The sequence below is a fragment of the Hirundo rustica genome, chromosome 26, assembly GCF_015227805.2.
Source record: "Hirundo rustica isolate bHirRus1 chromosome 26, bHirRus1.pri.v3, whole genome shotgun sequence".
NCBI classification, from domain to species: Eukaryota; Metazoa; Chordata; class Aves; order Passeriformes; family Hirundinidae; genus Hirundo; species Hirundo rustica.
In genome coordinates this window covers 1,745,120-1,765,096 of record NC_053475.1, presented here as the reverse complement: position 1 = coordinate 1,765,096, position 19,977 = coordinate 1,745,120, and the positions used below count along the sequence as shown (strand labels likewise).

Here is a 19,977-nt window from a genome sequence, read left to right as displayed (position 1 = left end):
ACAAAAATCCACTTTTCCAGGTTCGTGGGGGAGATTTTCAGCGGGAGATGCTCATGAGGATTTTTTTCCCCTTGCTTTAAATCCCATTTTTCCCCAGGAAAAGCCCCCTGGAACCTCTTCCCTGGGTCACACCTTGGTTTCACCACCACAGCCGGGTTTGGAAAGGTTTTTCCAAAGGGAGGAGTTCCCAAAGCCGGAGTGAGGTCGCTGCCAGCATTCTTTGGGATGGAGCAAAGGAAGCCCCCAGGAATTCACCCCTTTTTCCTTCCCTCCCGCTCCAGGGAGCTCAGGCCTGGCTGGAATCTCTTTCTCCCCGATTTCCCTGGAGCAGCCCCACAATTAACTGCCCTCTGCTAACAAAGCCTCAGAGCCCCAAGGGAGAATCTTTTCCCTAAGGCAGGAATTCACCTGGAGCAGGAGAGCTCAGCTCTGCTGGGAAGCAAAACCCCAAAACCTGAACTCCATGACTTAGGGATGAACACCCAGCTCTGGGTTGGAATGGGGACATGGAGCTGCTGTGGGATTATCATTCCCTACAAACTGCTGGCATTGGGGCCTGGCTCAATCCTGTTCTGGAATGGGGACATGGAGCTGTTTTGGGATCCTCATTCCCTAAAAAGGGCCCTGCTGGAATCAGGGCTCAGCTCATTCCCAGCTCATTCCCATTCTGGAATAGTGACACAGAGCTGCTGTGGGATCATCATTCCCTACAAACTGCTGGCATCGGGGCCTGGCTCAATCCTGTTCTGGAATGGGGACATGGAGCTGTTTTGGGATCCTCATTCCCTACAAACTGCTGGCATTGGGGTCTGGATCAATCCTGGCTCATTCCCATTCTGGAGCTGCTGTGGGATCCTCATTCCCTAAAAAGGGCCCTGCTGGAATCAGGGCTCAGCTCATTCCTGGCTCATTCCCGGCTCATTCCTGGCTCATTCTCATTCTGGAGCTGCTCTGGGATCCTCATTCCCTAAAAAGGGACCTGCTGGAATCAGGCCCCAGCTCATTCCTGGCTCATTCCTGGCTCATTCCCATTCTGGAGCTGCTCTGGGATCCTCATTCCCTAAAAAGGGCCCTGCTGGAATCAGGGCTCAGCTCATTCCCGCCTCATTCCCGGCTCATTCCCATTCTGGAGCTGCTGTGGGATCCTCATTCCCTACAAAAGGCCCTGCTGGCATCAGGCCCCAGCTCATTCCTGGCTCATTCCCGGCTCGTTCCCGTTCCCAGACACGTGTGTGACCTTTGTGGCACGGCCATCACATGAGCGAAACGCCGCTGCTGCTTTTCCTCCTCCTCCCATCCCCGCGCTCCCGCGACTTTCCCTCCCCGGCTTTGTTTGGATTTCGTTCCTGCCGCAGCTCCAGAGGGTGACAGCGATGACAAAGCCGCCCTAAATCATCCCCCAAACCCGCCAGGCCCCGTCCCCAGCGGGATGAGCCCGTGGATTCGGAGCCTGGTGACTCCTCTGCCCTCGTTCCGCCGCCCCAACCCCGCGTGAGCGCGGCCGTTTTCCCGCAAAAGCGCGGCGTTTTGGGAAAAGCCGATGACTGCGGCGTCATGTGAGGGCTGGATGTGCCAGGGGAGGAAGCTGAAGCTCCTCGGGCCCTTTTCTTTGGGTCACGCTGCGCTGGCGGCGCTCCAGGGCTGAGCTCAGGGCCGGGGCTGCTGCCAGCGGGGCCGGCCGGGCTAAAAAAGGGAATTTTCTCCAGCGCGTGCGAGGGCGGGAGGCACGTGAGGGAGCGGCCTTGGGCTGGCTGGGGTTTAAATTTAGAGAATTGTCGGCCGTGGGCTGGGGGAAAACAGGGATAGGGAAAGAGGCAGGGTTCTGGGAGGAGAGAGGCTTTGGAGAGAGCTCACTGCAGCCCTGCAGGACCCGAAGGGTTATTTACAGGGTAAAGGGAATGGCTTCCCACTGGAAAAGGAGAGGTTGGGGTGGGATTTGGGAAGGAATTCCTGCCTGGGAGGGCGGGGAGGGGCTGGGATGGAATTCCCAGAGAAGCTGTGGCTGTCTCTGGATCACTGGGAGTGCCCAAGGTCGGAGAAGGGAAACTCCAGAGAAACCTTGGAGCTGTTTCCGGAGCCTAAAGGGGCTCCAGGAGAGCTGGAGAGGGATTTGGGACAAGGCCTGGAGGGACAGGACACAGGGAATGGATTTAAACTGGGAAAAGGGAGATTTGGGTGGGATATTGGGAAGGAATTCCTGGCTGGGAGGGTGCTGAGGGAATGGGATGGAATTCCCAGAGGAGCTGTGGCTGCCCCTGGATCCCTGGGAGTGTCCAAGGCCACAGTGGGAGGTGTCCCTGCCCTTGGAATGGGATGGGCTTTGAGCTCCCTTCCCACCCAAACCATCCCGAGATTCCAAGACCCTCAACAGAGATGGGATGAGGGCTGGAGGGACAGGACACAGGGAATGGATTCAAACTGGAATTGGGGAATTTCAGTGGGATTTGGGAAGGAATTCCCGGAGAAGCCGCGGCCTCTGCCGGGGTTGGGGCGGTGGAACGAGGGGAGAGGAGTCACCAGGCTCCGAATCCACGGGCTCATCCCGCTGGGGACGGGGCCCGGCGGGTTTGGGGGATGATTTAGGGCGGCTTTGTCATCGCTGTCACCCTCCGGAGCTGCGGCAGGAACGAAATCCAAACAAAGCCGGGGAGGGAAACTCGCGGGAGCGCGGGGATGGGAGGAGGAGGAAAAGCAGCAGCAGGGCCCTGGATTCCTGGAAATGTCCAGGGATGGAGAAACCTGGGAGAGCAACAAGCGTCCCCTGCTCGTGGCAGAGTGACCCTAAAGTTCCTCCCAAGCCAGGGAATTCCACGATTCCATAAATCCACGCATTTCCCATCCCTCACCCGGCATCACTCCCACCCTCCCTGCACCCAAATCCCCGCCCGGTTCAGGGAATTCCTTGGGCCGGGTGAGCCCAAATCATCTCCAGGAGATTCCCTGGAGCAGCAGCTCTTCCCTGGTGGGAGCGACGGGAGAAAGGAGAAATCGGCTCATTCTCCACGTTGAAATGTGGAATAAACCCCAAATTAGCGCGGTTTCAGTTAAAACCAGCGCCAGGTTTTAACCGGGCTGAAGCGGGACGGGCGCGCCCACGACCCCAGATCACCTCTCTGCATTTTAGCAGGATTTGTTTATAAACTTCCAGCTCGAAATTCCCAAAACAGAGCTCAAAATCCGCAGGAAAACTGGGAAAACATCGCCTGCCCAGCGGGAATAAACGTCAGGAACCAGCGTGACACGGGACAGGCAGCAGGAAACTCCCGTCCCATGGTAAACTCCCTAACCCGGGGGTGAGTGGAATTTTTTTAAAATTTATTTCTAATATTTTCCCTAATTATTGCCACAAACACCTCCTCCTTTGTCCCACAGGGTTTGGCTTGGAATTCCCAGCTGTAAATCCCAATTTGAATCCTTAATTGGATTAAAAAAAAAATAAATAAAAAAATTAAAAATGGATAAACAACATTTCCGTGCTGCTGGGAAAAGCTGCGCCGGCACTTTGGCACCGCCTCGGAGCTGCCAGACCGGGGTAAACTGGGAAAAATTGGGAAAAACTGGGAAAAAAATGGGAAAAAATGGGAAAAAACTGGGAAAAAACTGGGAAAAAACTGGGAAAAACTGGGAAAAACTGGGAGAAAACTGGGAAAAAACTGTGAGAAAACTGGGAAAAAACTGGGAAAAACTGGGAAAAACTGGGAGAAAACTGGGAAAAAAACTGGGAAAAAACTGGGAGAAAACTGGGAGAAAACTGGGAAAGAGTGGGAGAAAACTGGGAAAAAAACTGGGAAAAACTGGGATAAGGATCAAGGAGAGGCTGACCTGAGCTGGCCCTGTGCAATCCCTGCCTAATTAACATCTTCATTTAGCAAGTGAAATTAGGAGGAGCTCGGTGCCAGGGCGCTGAGGTGACACAGGTGATCCTGCTCCCTTCTTCCTCGCCCATTCCAACTACTTTTAATCCAATTTTTTTGGTTTTTTTTTGCTTGTGAACTGTTAATTTCGATGTATTTTTATCTTCAATTCCGCTATCTTAAAGCCAACGCCCACCCACCCAACCTGCTGCAGAACCGCCCGGCGTTTAAGCGCTGAATCTCAAACTCCAGGTCCAAATCCAACCCCCAACCACCTCAGCTCCGGTTTTATTTCCCCCAAAATTCGGTTTTGGGTGCTTTCTGCAGCGCTGGAGGAGCTCAGCTCTGCCAGGGAGCTATGGCCTAGTTCTGACAGAAATGGGCGAAATAAAAAACATCCCTTTTCCCGGGACAGCTGAGCGCCAATTCCTCAGATTCCACGGAATTCCAAAGGGAATTCTGGCCTCGCTTCCCACTGTTTACCCCATCCCAGCCCGGCACTACTCGGATCCACATCCCTGAAGCTCCGTGCCTCCTCAATTCCAACCCTTTTTCTGGGCAAGGGTTCAAGCCCACAGGTTGGGAAAGGTTTTCAGGATGCAGCGGGGTCAGCACGGGACAGGAAACTTCCCAAAACACGGAGCAGCTCCAGGAAAAAAGAGGAAAAATTCCTCGGCTTTGCCTCCGGTCCCTCGTTTCAGATTAATTCGTGCTGCTCCTACCTGGAGTCTCCCAGGGCTAAAAATAAAGGGAGGAGAGGCAGGATTTAGCACCCTGTGAAAAAGCTGGGAAATTTGGAATTCCCAGTTTGGGAATGCTGGGAAAAGCTGCCGGGAATTCAGCTGCTACTAGGGCTAAAAAAAGGCCGCAGCAGGAGGAGCGAAGGCCCTGGCATCGTGTGGCTCCTCCTCCTCCTCCTCCTCTTCCCAATCCTTCCCTGGGCACATGAGTCACCGAGGAGCCCACTCATCCCAGATTTTCCTCTTTTGGTGTGAAAAGAGCAGGAAAAGGATCCTTTCATTCCCAAAAAACCACGGAGCTGAGCCCGTGCCAGGCGCTGGATGAGCCCACGGCACTTCCAGCTTTTCCAGAGCTTTGCTCCCCCAATCCCAAACCTGGCTCCGGACCCGTTCTGTCCCCCCACATCCCCGGAGAGTGAATCAGCTGGGACACAATCCCAAATTCCCAAATGTCACAGTGGGATGCAGGGCGGGAACGCGCCCCGAGGGGGGGAATGAGCTCAGCCCCGGATTTGGGGATGGAAAGGGTCTGAAACGCAGCTTCTTTGGTTAAAAGTGGGGATTTTGGGAATGGGCACGTGGCAAAGCTCTGCTGCCGCGTGAGGAAAACGCTGGATGAGTTTTCCAGAGGCAGGAGAGAGGGAGAAGCAGAGGGATCCAGGAACGGCGGTTCCAGAGGAGACGGCAGCGCCGGGGACGGACACGGCGTGAGCAGAATTCCGCGTCACGCCAGCGGGGCTGGAGCGGGGATGTGTGATCATTTAATTATCAAACACCGGATAACGCTGATACCTGATAACTGGATAACGCTGATATCTGATAACTGGATAATGCTGATATCTGATAACTGGATAATGCTGATATCTGATTATTTAATAATGCTGATATCTGATTATTTAATAATGTTGATATTTGTTAAATTGATAGTGCTGATACTTGACAATTGGATAATGTTGGTATTTGGTAATTTAATAATGCTGATATTTGCTAAATTGATAGTGCTGATATCTGATAATTGGATTATGTTGGTATTTGATAACTAGATAATGTTGATATTAGACAAATTGATAATGCTGATATTCGATAACTGGATAATGGTATTTGATAATTGGATAATGTTGGTATTTGATAATTTAATAATGCTGATATTTGATAACTGGATAATAATATTTGATAATTGGATAATGGTATTTGATAATTGGATAATGTTGGTATTTGATAATTTAATAATGCTGATATTTGATAACTGGATAATGTTGGCATTTGATAATTGGACAATGCTGATATTTGATAACTGGATAACAATATTTGATAATTGGATAATGTTGGCATTTGATAATTTAATAATGCTGATATTTGATAACTGGATAATAATATTTGATAATTGGATAATGATATTTGATAATTGGATAATGTTGGCATTTGATAATTGGACAATGCTGATATTTAATAAATTAATAACATTGATAGTTGATAGTTGAATAATTTCCATTATCCCAGGCGGCTCCAGCCCGGCCTTGGACACTCCCAGGGATCCAGGGCCACAGCTCCTCTGGGAATTCCATCCTGTTCCCTCAGCACCCTCCCAGCCAGGAATTCCTTCCCAATATCCCACCCAAATCTCTCTTTTCCCAGTTTAAATCCATTCCCTGTGTCCTGTCATCCCATCCCTTGTCCCAAATCCCTCTCCAGCTCTCCTGGAGCCGCTTTAGTGCCTGGAAGGGGCTCTGAGCTGTCCCTGGATCCTTCCCTTCTCCAGGGGAACATTCCCAGCTCTCCCAGCCTGGCTCCAGAGGGAAGAGCTCCGCTCCTTTAGCAGCTCCACGAGCTCCTCTGGATTTGCTCCGACAGCTCCTCCCCGTGCCAGGACCCCGAGCGGGAGGCAGAGGGGCAGAATTCCCGGCAGAATTCCCCCTTCTCCCGCTGCCCAGAATTCCCTGGATGCAGCCCAGGGCTCGGGGGGGTTCCAGGTGCCAGCACACGGAGCTGGGGCACTTTGGGAAGCAGCAGGAGCTGAGGGCAGAATTCCAGCTCTGGGCATTCCCTGGGCACCGAGGGAAGGCAGAGGCCGCTGTCATTTGAATCTCGGGAGCAGACATCCCATTCCAAAGGTTCCAGAGGTTCCAAAGGTTCCAAAGGCAGCTGGCCCGGGGCTGTTCGTTGTTTGTAAACAGATCCTCGCCTCCACCCACGATAAACCCCGGGGCAATCAAATTCCGAGATAAAGCCACTTTCTCCCGGAGTTCTGCAGAACTGAACCCCGGGAAAGGCAGCAGGAACAGGATGCAGGGAGTGATCCTCGATCCGGGTGCGGGCACACCACGGAACCCTGCAAGGGTTTGGGCTGGGTCACGGGATCCTGGAATGGTTTGGGTTGGTTTATGGAGTTCTGGAATGGTTTGGGCTGGATCATGGGATCCTGGAATGGTTTGGGCTGGTTTATGGAGTTCTGGAATGGTTTGGGCTGGATCACAGGATCCTGGAATGGTTTGGGTTGGTTTATGGAGTTCTGGAATGGTTTGGGCTGGGTCATGGAATCCTGGAATGGTTTGGGTTGGTTTATGGAATTCTGGAACGGTTTGGGCTGGTTTATGGAGTTCTGGAATGGTTTGGGCTGGATCACGGGATCCTGGAATGGTTTGGGTTGGTTTATGGAATCCTGGAATGGTTTGGGCTGGATCATGGAATCCTGGAATGGTTTGGGCTGGGAAGGAGCCTAAGGATGACCTTGCTCCAGCCCTCTCCCTCCAGGAGGAATTTGGGACCTCCTGAAGCACAAACTCCTTCCCATGCTCATCCTGCCACACCCATCCCTTGGATGTGCTCCTGGAATTCTTCTCCGGTGAGGCCTGGCTTGAAAATCTTGGGATGGGAATTCCGGGAAGGGCGATCACGGAATTACAGCTGGAATTAAAGCCCTGCTGTGGCTCTGTGCTGTGTAACAGCACCGGGGCAGCAGGAGCTGATCCCTCCCGGAGCAGGCGGCTCCTGGGATTTCGGGATCAGGGGATCCCACTCAGCTCCCTCCAGGGACCCCTGCACCCCAAAGGAGAAACCCCAGAACTTTGGGATGGGTCACAGCCAGAGGAAACCTGGAGTCCTGCACCTCCCTCTGAGCGTGTTTACGACCAAAATCCCAAAAATCCAAAAAATAAAAATCCCAACAGGGAAGAAATTTGGGATGGCTCCCTGCGCTTGGAACCCTTCCTGGCCCCGACCCCGCTGCTCCCACGGGGGATGAGGCTGGAGCTGATCAAAGCCTGGAGATTTCCTCCCCCTGTAATTTCTGCTCAAGCCACAAACGCTCCCAAATATTCCCCTCCACGAGCCCCAGCCCTGATCCCGAGGAGCTTTTTAAGTTTCGGGATCAAAGCTGGCCGGGTGTTTGAAGGCTCCGGCGCAGTTCCGGCTCGTGGTCTCTTCTGAGGAGCCGCTTTTTATGAAAACAGCAATTTTTCATTGTGGAAATGGGGAGAAAAGGCTCCGTTTTGGTGTTTTGGTGCGAATGAAAGGGAACATCAAAGGCGGCTGAATTTCACCCTGCTCCTGAAAGGGATGGCTGCAGGCAATTCCCTTTCAGCAGCTGCCGGAATTAGGATTCCCCTTTCCCAGAAAAGCTTTGGAAGTGCTGCCTGTGTCCCACCCACCTCGGGGGACGGTGCCACACCTGGCCCGGAGCTCCCAAACACCTGGGATCCCAAAGCTGGAACCACACAAAACCGGGGATCCCAAAGCTGGGATCACACAAATCCAGGGATCATACAAATCCTGGGATCCCAAAGCTGGGATCACACAAATCCAGGGATCACACAAATCCTGGGATCCCAAAGCCGGAACCACACAAATCCTGGGATTCCAAAGCTGGGATCACACAAATCCTGGGGATCCCAAAGTTGGGATCACACAAATCCCAGGATCCCAAAGCTGGAACCACACAAATCCGGGGATCCCAAACCTGGGATCACACAAATCCCGGGATCCCAAAGCTGGAACCACACAAATCCAGGGATCCCAAAGCTGGGATCAAGCAAATCCAGGGATCCCAAAGCTGGAACCACACAAATCCTGGGGATCCCAAAGCTGGAACCACACAAATCTGGGGATCCCAAAGCTGGGATCACACAAATCCGGGGATCCCAAAGCTGGAACCACACAAATCTGGGGATCCCAAAGCTGGGATCACACAAATCTGGGGATCCCAAAGCTGGGATCACACAAATCTGGGGATCATACAAATCCTTTGATCTCAAAGCTGGGATCACACAAATCCTGGAATCCCAAAGCTGGGATCACACAAATCCTGGGATCCCAAAGCTGGAACGTGTTGAATGTGTTTTAAAGCCACAAATCAGAAGGAAAGAACAGAGGAATTCCCACCAAAACCTGAGGCTGCCTCATCCCAAAAAATCCACTGGGAAGAGCTGCTCTTCCCTTCCAACAGCTGGAAAACATCTGGAGCACGAAGCCGCTGCAAAGGGGAGCTGCCATCTCCGTGAGGGGCCAGAGTGCTCCTCCTAAAATTCCTATTTCGTCTGGAAATCACGGAGTGGTTGGGTCTGGAAGGAGTTTAAGGATCATCCCGGGAGCAGAGACACTTCCCACCAGCCTTGGACACCTCCAGGGGCAGCCACAGCTTCTCTGGGAATCTCCAAAATCTTGGAATTGGGGCTGGGAACTCCGGCCGGAGCCGTTCCCACCCTGTGATGCCTTTCCCAGATGTGCACCCGGATAAAAAACATACCAAGCCCTTTTCCCAGGGGCTGGATTCCCCCTCTGTGGGAAAACTGAGCTCAGATTTTCCCCAAAACCTGGCAAAACAAAGAGGTGTCAACTCTCTGAGGAAGGAAAATCAACATCCAGGAGGGAAGGAGCAAAGGATGAGGAATTCCAGTTTGTCCAGTTTGTGTTTGGAGACTTGAGGGCAAAGCATTTTTCCTTTTAATAAATAAAAAAAATTAGGTTCTTAAAATAAAGCTTTACTAAAAATAATGAAAAACTTTCCCTCCACGGCTTCTCCGGGGGACAAAATTCCCCAGCCCTCCATGGAGACCCTGGGATAATCCAATCCCAAAAATCCCAGGATTTCTGAGCTATTGCTGTTTTTAACAGAATCCAGGACAGCCTCAAAATTCCCTGTGCTAAAGCAGGCCGGGCTTTGGGCATGGTGGGAATGCTGAGCTTCCCAAAATCCCTAAATCCCACCTCAACAGCATTTAGGGCACGGAAAAATGAAAAGATTCCACCCTGCAAACACTCTGTGCTCATCAATCCAAGCGCAGGAGTTCAGGAGAAAGGAAAAGCTTCCTCAGAGACCCCCAAAATTCCCATTTTTGGGGGGGTTTTCTCCGTTTTCCCTGCAGAATTCCAGAGGAAGGAGGAGCAGCAGGACAGGTTTGGGAAGCAGAGCTCAGATGATTCACGGATTTTTCTTCCCACCCTGAAGGGGCAGCTGAGGGAATCTTTTCCTTCTGGTTCAGGTGAGAACGTGAGGGTTTCCCACCCCCCCCAAAAAAAAGGAAAAGGTTTAAAGTGAATAAGAAAGTTTCAAGTTTCAGTTCGGAGCTGAACAAACCCAGTTTAAAAATCAGGTTTTGGCTGGTAAGCCCAAGGAAGGAGGAAGGAAAAAATTTCTCACAAACCACCAAAAACCCTTCCTGGCTCGTCGGGGTTTTTTTTTTTTCCTGAAACTTGGGTGTTTTCACCCAAAATCCTTCCCCCTAAAACCTTCCAGCAGTGATTTCACTTCCAAGAGCTGGAATTTCTCAGAGCTTTCCCCAGTTCTTCCGTGGTTCCAGGCAGCGTTTCCTGTTTCCCCCAAGAAGGTTCAGCGGAGCCACCCCGGAGCGTTTTGTGCTTCGACAGCTCCGAGCTTCCCCGAATTCTGACAAATCACCCAAAAGTGACCTCAGAGAACACGTGACCCTGCCTCTGCTGGGAAACAGGCCCCAAAACGACCCCAAATCCGGCGGGTTTGGGGGTTTTTAGGGATGGGGGGAGGTTTTTAGGGACGGGGAATGTTTCGCGTGCGGATTTCTGAGGGGTTCGCTCCTCAGTTCTGGGTTTCTGACCAGGAAAACCCCGCCAAGCTCAGCCCTGCAGCTGGGATGGGATCTCTGGGTGTTTCTTGGGATAATCCTGGTGGGTTTTTTGGGATAATCCTGGTGTTTATGCAGCGTTCCCAAGGAAAGGTCGGATGATTCAGCTCGGGGCCGGGCTGGAAAAGGCGGCACCGAGCAAACCCCGGCGACGCCTTTGAGCTGCCCACATCTCCCTCAAACGCTCCTCAGCTCTCCCAAAAAACTCCAAGGGTTTCCCCAGCTCCTGGAGCAGCAGGAAAGGGAATTTTCTGAGCAGGAAAAGGCGGGGTGGGCGCCGTGGGGTGAAGGTTTCTGGGCGTGCAGGTGCCGAGTGCGAGGGCAGGAAGGACAAACCCCAAACGGAGGCAGCGGCGCTCGGCCGCCTCCTGAGCTCACACCTCCGAGCAGAAACGGCAAAAAAAAGCGGCTGAGCTGAGCTGGAAAAGGGCTCCAGGCCCCCAGGAGGGCTGGGAGCTGCAGGATTTGGGATTTTCCTCCTGCCAGAGAGCGCGGCAGAGGGGAAATCGGTGAGGATGCAATAGGAGGTGGTGCTGTGAGCGTGGATGGAAGTGGGGGCTGCAGCTCGCCCCAAATCCGGAATTCCCAGCGGGAGAAGATGGAATCACGGCCCTCAAGGTGGGAAATGAGCTTCCAGGAAAATCTGGGAATGCCTGCTCCCTCCCATCCGTGGCTTCCCGCTCCTGTGGCCACAGGGATTTAGGGAAATTCCCCGGAATTGGGAAGGTTAAAAAGGTAAAATTTTAAAAAAAGTCGAATAAAGTCGAATAAAATAAAATAAATTTTAAAAATAAAGTAAAATAAAATAAAATAAAATAATAATAAAACAAAAAGAAAGTAAAATATAGAAGAAAATAAAATAAAATAGAAAATATAGAAGAAAATAAAATAAAATAAAATAAAATAAAATAATAATAAAATGAAAATAAAGTAAAATATAGAATAAAATAAAATAAAATATAAAATATAGAAGAAAATAAAATAAAATATAAAATATAGAAGAAAATAAAATAAAATAAAATAAAATAAAATAAAATAAAATAAAATAAAATAAAATAAAATAAAATAAAATAAAATAAATGGCAGCTGGCTGCAGTTTGGGTCTGAAACAGCGCCTTATTTAGACAATCCCAGGAATGTTTGGGAAGCCGCTCCGGCTGGGAATTTGCATAATGGCTGTCTGTCCGTGCTTACCTAAGAGCACAGGAATCCCTCAGTCCGTCCGTCTGTCTGTCTGTCTGTCTGTCCAGACTGCGGCTCGGAGCCAGGGAATCTCCCGGCCAGGAAAAACACCGGCGGCAGCAGCGCCGGCCGCCGCCTGCCGGGGCACCCGCGGCATCGGCGCCAGGTCGGGAATGTGGGGTGATCTTGGGGTTGGGGAGTCCCAGGAGTTTGGAGGGAATTTGGAATTTTTGGGGTGATTTTTTGGGGTTGGGGAGTCCCAGGAGTTTGGAGAGAATACGGAATTTTGGGGTGATTTTTTGGGGTTGGGGCGTCCCAGGAGTTTGGAGGGAATACGGAATTTTTGGGGTGATTTTTTGGGTTTGGGGTCGAGGTGCAGAGCTCGGCGAAGGGGGAGTGGGGGAAAATCCATCCTTATCCTCATCCTCATCCTCATCCTCATCCTCATCCTCATCCTCATCCTCATCCTCATCCTCCTGGGAGAGTCCCTGCAGCACCTCGCCCCTCTCTGCTGATGGCTCCACTTTTAATTAAAGCACCGGGAGCGCCTTGATTAAGGAATCTCCATATAAATAATAACGGTTTTTTCATATATATAAAATATAAAATACAATATACAATATACAATATATACTATATAATATATAATATATATTGTATCACGTATAATGTATAATCTATACGCTATACTCTATAATATAGAATATAGAATATAATATATATAATATATAATCCATAATATACCTGTCTTTACATATAGCATAGAAATATATAACACATATATAACACATATATTGTATATAAAACTAGATTGTTACATAAATAGATAATAATATCTATTTCATATATCACGACAAATGATATATAATACTACATTAAAAACTTTCTTTGTTGTTTGTATTTTTTATAAAATTCTATTTTACACTTATTATTCTAAAAATAATCAATATTGAAATCATCGCGCACCAACCGCGGCCCCAGCGCGCCCTCTGCCGTCCGCACCGGGGAACTGCAGGCGAGGGAATCCAGGAGGATTTTTATTTTAATTCCCCCCAAAAATGTGATTTTTTTCACCCGAAATGCACAAAATCAGCCATTCCCACTTCCCCAAGCCTGGCTGCGACACGGGGAAACGCGGAGCTCTGAAGTCACCTGGACATCAGTTCTTCAGGTGACCCAGGAGCAGCAGCCGCTCATCATCCTCATCATCCTCATCGCTCCTGTCCCAAAGCCCCTGTGGGGAGCTCAAACCCCTCCCAAACCCAGGGAGGGCTCAGCCTCCTGCCCCTTCAGTTCCCGAGGTTATTCCAACCCCTCGGCTGCTCCACACATCCCAAGGCTCCGGCAAAACCCAATGGCGAAGGAAACAACCCCAAAGAACCTCAAACAACCTCAAACAATCCCAAAGAACCTCAAAGAAACTCGAAGAAACTCAAAGAACCTCAAACAATCCCAAATAACCTCAAAGAAACTCGAAGAAACTCAAAGAACCTCAAACAATCCCAAATAACCTCAAAGAACCCCAAAGAACCTCAAAGAACCTGAAAGAACCTCAAAGAACCTCAAAGAACCACAAAAAACCTCAAACAAACCCAAAGAACCTCAAAGAACTCCAAAGAACCCCAAAGAAGCCCCTCACGGAGCTTCCCATGGAACAGCAGCTCCCACACAGCTCCAGGTCCCCTCTGGAATGCACAGATCTCCCTCCCTAATTAACGAGGCAATTGCTGGCACATAATGAGGCCCCATAACGAGCAGCACCCATAAGTCGATTCCAAACTCATCCCAAACTCATCCCAGACCCATCCCAGACCCATCCCAAACTCATCTCAAACTCATTCCAAACTCATCTCAAACTCATCCCAAACTCATCTCAAACTCATTCCAGACCCATCCCAAACTCACCCCAAACTCATCCCAAACCCACCCCAAACTCATCCCAAACCCATCCCAGACTCATTCCAGACCTCTCATCCCGGCCGTTTTCCAGATAAAACGAAGCAATTAATGGGAAATTAATCAAAGCCGGGACAAACCACGAGCTCCTCGCTCACCTTCCTACTGCAGCGCAGTCTCGGCCTCCGTCCCCCGATCCGCGTGGATTCCTCGATTTCCCTGGATTCCTCCTGCCAAGGAAAACGGGGATTCAGATCCAGCACCCCATTAATTAACCCCATTAATGAACTCGGCACGCCCAAGCAGACGCTATTAACGGAGTTACAATCCGGGATTTCGGCTCCGTCGCTGAGGGTTTCGTTGATATCCAATCATCCCCCCGGAAAATCAGCGGATATCAATTTTATTTATCCATAGGGACGAAGTTTAGTTACCCACGGTCAGAATAATCACAGGGGAGCCGTGGAACCCGTCCTCCTCTGTTTCTATAAACCCCTGGCGGAGGGCTCGGGGGAAAAATCCGGATCCAAATTTGCGTTTTTTGGGATGAGGGGGATGAAGAGAAGGAGAGGGGTTTGCACCGTTTTGGGGAGGGAGTATGAAGGAGAGAAGGAATTTTTCTCATTTCAGATGAAAACATGAAGCAGAGGAGGAGTTTCCCCCATTTTGGGGGAGGCAATATGAAGGAAAGAAGGAATTTTTCCCATTTCAGATGAGAACATGAAGCAGAGGAGGAGTTTCCCCCATTTTTGGGGAGGGAATATGAAGGAAAGAAGGAATTTTTTCCCATTTGAGATGAGAACATGAAGCAGAGGAGGAGTTTCCCCCATTTTTTGGGGAGGGAGTATGAAGGAGAGAAGGAGTTTGCAGCATTTTTGAGGGGAATGAGGAGCTGCAGAGGTGCTCGCCTCATTTTCGGGGGGGGATGTTAAGAATAGGAAGTGTTTCCCCATTTTTGGGGAAGGAATGAGGGGAGGAAGAGGCGCTTGCACCATTTCTGGTGAAGAAGAGGAATATCCCCCATTTTTTGGGGGGGAAATGAAAAAGAGGGGGAATCCCCCCATTTCAGAGAATATGAAGAACAGCTCTTTGCCCCATTTTTGGCTGACATTTTTGGGAGGGAATGAGGTGAGGAAGAGGTGCTTGCACCATTTTGGGGAGGGAATATGAAAAAGAGGAGGAAATTTTCCCATTTCAGACGAGAACAAGAAGCAGAGGAGGAGTTTCCCCCATTTTTTGGGGAGGGAGTATGAAGAAGAGAAGGAGTTCGCCCCATTCCAGAGAAGAACATGAAGAGGAGTTTGTATCATTTTTCCTGGGGGAAATATGAAGAAGAGGAAGAACTTCCCCCATTTTAAAGGAGAATATGAAGAAGTGGAGCTCTTTGCCCCATTCCAGAGAAGAACTTGAAGAAGAGTTTGCATCATTTTTTGGCGAGAGGGAAATACAAAGAAGAGGAGTTTGTATCATTTTTCCTGGGGGAATATGAAGAAGAGGAAGAATTTCCCCCATTTCAGAGGAGAATACAAAGAAGAGGAAGAAATTCCCCCATTTTAAAGGAGAATATGAAGAAGAGGAAGAATTTCCCCCATTTTAAAGGAGAATATGAAGAAGAGGAGTTTATATCATTTTTCCTGGAGGGGATATGAAGAAGAGGAAGAATTTCCCCCATTTTAAAGGAGAATATGAAGAAGTGGAGCTCTTTGCCCCATTCCAGAGAAGAACGTGAAGAAGAGTTTGCATCATTTTTTCTGGGGGGAATACGAAGAAGCAGCAGCGTTTGCATCATTCCGGGGACGATTACAGCGCGTTTCACCGCAGAAGCCCTCAGCCTGCCCCGGCTGAGCACATCCTGGCAGGTTGAATTTCCAAGAAAACCTCGGTCCCAGGCTTGCAGGAACGAGCTGACCTTGGGAGAGCTCCCAACCCCCCCGAGAACCCCTCGTGCCTCACGTCCGAGGCTGCTCCAGTAAAACATTGCTCAACCCAGCTGAAGTCAGAGCCCGGGAGCCAGCGAGGGATGAATTCCAAGAATCCATCGGAGCTGAAATCTGACCCTGCTTGTTTTCCCGGCTCGCTGGCTGAACACAAACAGGTTTGTTTTTTGTTTTGGTTCGGTTTGGTTTCTCTAAAGGAGTCAAACCCACGTCAGTGATTTCTGGGCCGGGGTTCAGGTCAGGGCTCTTTCACCTCCCTCCTCCTCCTGCAGTGGATTCAGGGATGAGGAACGGCCAAAAAAAAAGCAGTTTAAAGCCGTTGGTTTGTTTTTATAAAGAGGGATTTTTACAGATTTCACATCCCGGGGCCGGCTCTCCGTGGAAAGGAAGGAGCCTGAATTTGGGGATAAAGGCACCAACAGCTCCAGGTTTGGAATTGGCCTTGGGATGGCTGCAGGGCAATCCCTGAGGATCACAGGATCGTGGAATGCTTTGGGCTGGGAGCAGCTTGGAGCCCACCCAGTCCCACCCTTTCCATTGTCCCAGGCTGCTCCAAGCCTCTGGAATTGGGCACTTCCAGCCATTCCCGCTGCTCCAGGGAGGTTTCCCACAGCACCATCCACCAGTCCCTGCACTCTGGAGAGGCTTTAGCTGGATTTGGGATGGGGGGGATGGAAAAGAGCACCTGGATCATCGGGATCACTCCTCATCCCTGCTGGAGGAGTCCTGACTCCCTTCAGAACCCTGCAATTGATCCGAAAGGACCGAAATTCCAGGGAATTCATCCACACAATGCAGCTGATAAAACCAGTGTGGGGCTGAGAAAAGCGCAGCAGCACCTGGGAGGTTCCGTGGGCAAGGGAAGGCCACCAGGAATTTTGGGAAAAAGAGCCAACCTTCAGCTGCAAGCCTGACTTCAGAGGGATTTTTCCAACCCATCCATTCCACGGAGGTGAAGCCGCTGCTGGAATCAGCTCCACGCTGCAGGAGGGCTGGACACAAACACCCCAAATCCAACCAACTCCAAATCGCACCTCCAAACTCCACTTCCAAACCCACTCCAAACCCATTCCAAACTCCACTTCCAAACCCACTCCAAACCCATTCCAAACCCATTCCAAACTCCATTTCCAAACCCACTCCAAACCCATTCCAAACCCATTCCAAACCCATTCCAAACTCCATTTCCAAACACACTCCAAACCCATTCCAAACACATTCCAAACCTATTCCAAACCCACTCCAAACCCATTCCAAACTCCATTTCCAAACCCATTCCAAACTCCATTTCCAAACCCATTCCAAACTCCACTTCCAAACCCATTCCAAACTCATTCCAAACCCATTTCCAAGCCCATTCCAAACCCATTCCAAACCCCTCAGCCAGGCCCTTTTCCCAGGTAAAATGAACCCACTCTTGGCAGATTAATCCATGACAATTCAAATCCCTTCCCTCCAGGCTAAAGGAGCTGGAACTGAGCTGAGAACCTGCAGTGACAACACAACCCATCCCTCATTCCCATCGGTTCTCCTCGGAATTTTCTGCTGGTTTGGATTTCTCCTTCCTTTGTGTGTTTGTGCCTTCCAGTCTGTCTCATTAAACGTTCCAGCAGCTCCAGCGTCTCCTTTCACCTCTGCCCCTGCGAATTCCCCGGCATTCCCACGATTCCCACCCTGACGTGCAGCAACGCGCTCCAACGCCCCGGCAGGGGTTTCCAAAGAAGGAAAAGGGGTTCCAGTTCCACCCCTGGCTTTTCCAAAGAAGTCCCAGAACTTTCTGTTTTTCCCTTCTCTGAACTGGCCCAACGCCAGCACAGGGGCACTGACTGAGCTCTGGAAACGTTTTCCCAAAACCTGCTGCCGAATTCATTACTGGGGAAGGTGCCAAAAACACCCCACCTGGAGCATGGAGTCCTTCCAAGCCTGCACAGAACCGCTCCATCGCTTTTTTTTGGGAATGCCCTAGCGGAGTAAGAGCCTTCTCTACGCTGTGTTCGGCTTAGATTTCCTTCGTTTGATACCGTTTATCATTTTTTATCGTCACTAAAACCTTTTGTTTTACAAAGCGGCGTCCAGGGGAGTTGTCTGGCTGTTATCAAGCTGCAGCTCGAGGCTCAGAGCGGATCCAGGAGCTCATTTCGCCCCGTCCCTGACAAGGTGCAAGATCCCCAGAGTCAAAACGGATTTTCCCACTCAGCCTGCGGAGCAGAAAAAGCATGGAAAATGCTCACCAGGCACTGCCGAGCCTGGGAAAACTTCATTTCTTTGTTCCAGCTGCTGGACAGACAGACAAATCTGAGCTGTGGCAGGAATCAAAGCAGATTTTTGCTGTGGAATTAATCCTGCACTAGAAATGGTTAAATTTCAGCTTCAGAGCCCTGCGGAGGGCCCAGAATTCCTCCGGGATCTGGCAGCAGCCACACCACCGCCGCCACCGAAGGGGAAAAACAAGCGCGGGGCTCTCCGCAGGGACTCGATCCCGTCTCTGGCTTTCCCGCAGTTTGCAGCCCCGCGGGATCCTCGCTCCGGCGGGGAAAACAAGGCTGAGCTCAGGCCGCAGGAATCGGCTCTGCCCCCTCCTTCCTGCCAGCCCCGTCCCGCTGCACAGCTCTGGAATTCCATGTTCCATAGGCTCCTGTTCCCGGGCCCGTCCAGGCCAGATGGGGACACGGCCCGGGGACAGACCTGGGACATCCCAGGGAAACTGAGGCATCGCCGGGACACGGACACTGCAATTCCCAGCGGGAAACAGCTGCTGGCTCCGGGCCTGGAAGAGGCCAGGAAGAGCTTGGAAAGGCTCTGCCCCCTCCCCAAAACCAGCAATTCCTGCTGGGAATGTCACACTGAGAGCTGGGGCAAAATCCTGCCTGCATCCAGGTTTTCCTGCAGGTTTTCCTGGCTGTATCCAGGTTTTTCTGTAGGTTTTCCTAGCTGTATCCTGGTTTTCCTGGATGTATCCCAGTTTTCCTGCAGGTTTTCCTAGCTGTATCCAGGTTTTCCTGGCTGTATCAAGATTTTTCTGCAGGTTTTCCTGGCTGTATCAAGATTTTCCTGCAGGTTTTCCTGCCTGTATCCCGGTTTTTCTGCCTGTATCCCGGTTTTCCTGGCCCTCCTTCCCTCCCTGACCCTGCCAAGCCAGACCCATCCCTTTCAGAGATGCCTCGGCCGTGGGTGTGGGCAGCAGGAAGGGGAATTCCTTCCACGAATTCCTTCCCCGAATTCCCTCCCCAGTTCGCTGGAAGCACCGACAGCTGGGCACTCGGAGCATCCTGCAGGGAAGGGAACCGGATCCTCTCCAGCCCAGCCCTCCAGAATTCCCCCCTGGAGCCAGGAATCCCAGGGGAAGGAGCAGGAGCCTTTCCAGGGGGAGCTCCCAGCTCAGCACCAGGAATTCTGTGCCCCTGGAATTCCCAGCTCCCTCAGGAATTCTCCAGCCCCTTCCCCCAGTTTGGAGTCTGCATCCTTGCGAACCTCCAGGGATAGCGATTCCAAACTTTCCCAAGGTCTGGCCGCCTTTTCCATGAGGAAATTCCTGCTCTTGTCCCACCTGGAATACCCTGAGGCCATTCCCTCCTGTCAGGGATCTGTGGAGATTTGGAATGTGCCCCTGATCCCACTTTTCTCCAGGCTGGGGCCCTTCCCAGCTCCCTCAGGAATTCTCCAGCTCCTTCCCAGGAATTCTCCAGCCCTTTCTCAGGAATTCTCCAGCTCCTTCCCAGGAATTCTCCAGCCCTTTCTCAGGAATTCTCCAGCTCCTTCCCCAGGAATTCTCCAGCCCCTCCATGTCCCTCAGGAATTCTCAGCTCAGCCCCAGGATTAAATCCCCTCCATGCATCAGCACCACAGGTTCAGTCCTGCCCCTTCCTGCTCCAGAAACATTCCCAGATCCAGGTCCAGGGCTGCACTTGTCACATCCCTAAAAACACCCCGCTATAAATAGCAAATTATCCAACAACTGCACCGGGACAACCACCCCAAAACATCCAGGGCTGAACTTTTCCCTGGGAGCTCCTCCAAGGGATGAGCAGATCCTTCTTTCCCTCTGCCCTTTTCCAGCTGGGGTTTTTTGGGGTTTTTATTTTTATATTTTTTGGGAACAGCTGCTGCAGCCAGCACTCCTTCGCTGTTGGAAGCTCGTTGGGAAGTTTGTGCTGCCCAAATGGCTCTGGAATTTTTTTTTATTTTTTTATTTTTTTTTAAGTCCTAAAAAGGGAAGAATTGGAGGAGAGGGGAGCAAAAAGGATCCGCAGGATTCACGTCCCCAGGGATCTGA

At 50.8% G+C, this 19,977-nt stretch overlaps 1 protein-coding gene and 1 long non-coding RNA gene across 2 annotated transcripts in view; one reads left to right on the top strand and one right to left on the bottom strand.

Annotated features, from left to right (window-relative positions):
* Positions 1 to 19,977, bottom strand: part of GNG7 (G protein subunit gamma 7) — a 53,039-nt gene that overhangs the window by 13,244 nt on the left and 19,818 nt on the right. The window contains exon 3 of the mRNA XM_040086529.2: positions 13,926 to 13,997. The gene's annotated coding sequence lies outside the window, so the exon portion shown is untranslated. The remainder of the gene's footprint in view (positions 1 to 13,925; positions 13,998 to 19,977) is intronic.
* LOC131378707 (uncharacterized) lies at positions 1,785 to 5,566 on the top strand. Its single transcript, XR_009208513.1, has 4 exons — positions 1,785 to 1,889; positions 3,149 to 3,273; positions 3,373 to 3,532; positions 5,223 to 5,566. It is a non-coding gene; the product is annotated as an uncharacterized LOC131378707 (long non-coding RNA).